Consider the following 331-nt stretch of genomic DNA (forward strand, 5'->3'; position numbering starts at 1 on the left):
GACCCTGCTCTCGTCTCTCTCTCCTCTCCTCTCCTCTTTTCTCTTTCTCCCTCTTTTGTCTTTCTCTTCTCCCTCTTTTGTCTTTCTCTTCTCCCTCTTGTCTTTCTCTTCTCTCTCTTTTGTCTTTCTCTTCTCCCTCTTTTGTCTTTCTCTTCTCTCTCTTTTGTATTTCTCTTCTCTCTCTTTTCTTTCTCTTTTCTTTCTCTTCTCTCTCTTTTGTCTTTCTCTTCTCTCTGTTTTGTCTTTCTCTTCTCTCAGTTTTGTCTTTCTCTTCTCTCTGTTTTGTCTTTCTCTTCTCTCTGTTTTGTCTTTCTCTTCTCACTCTTTTCTT

The sequence above is a fragment of the Penaeus vannamei genome, chromosome 17 (assembly GCF_042767895.1).
Source record: "Penaeus vannamei isolate JL-2024 chromosome 17, ASM4276789v1, whole genome shotgun sequence".
NCBI lineage: Eukaryota > Metazoa > Arthropoda > Malacostraca > Decapoda > Penaeidae > Penaeus > Penaeus vannamei.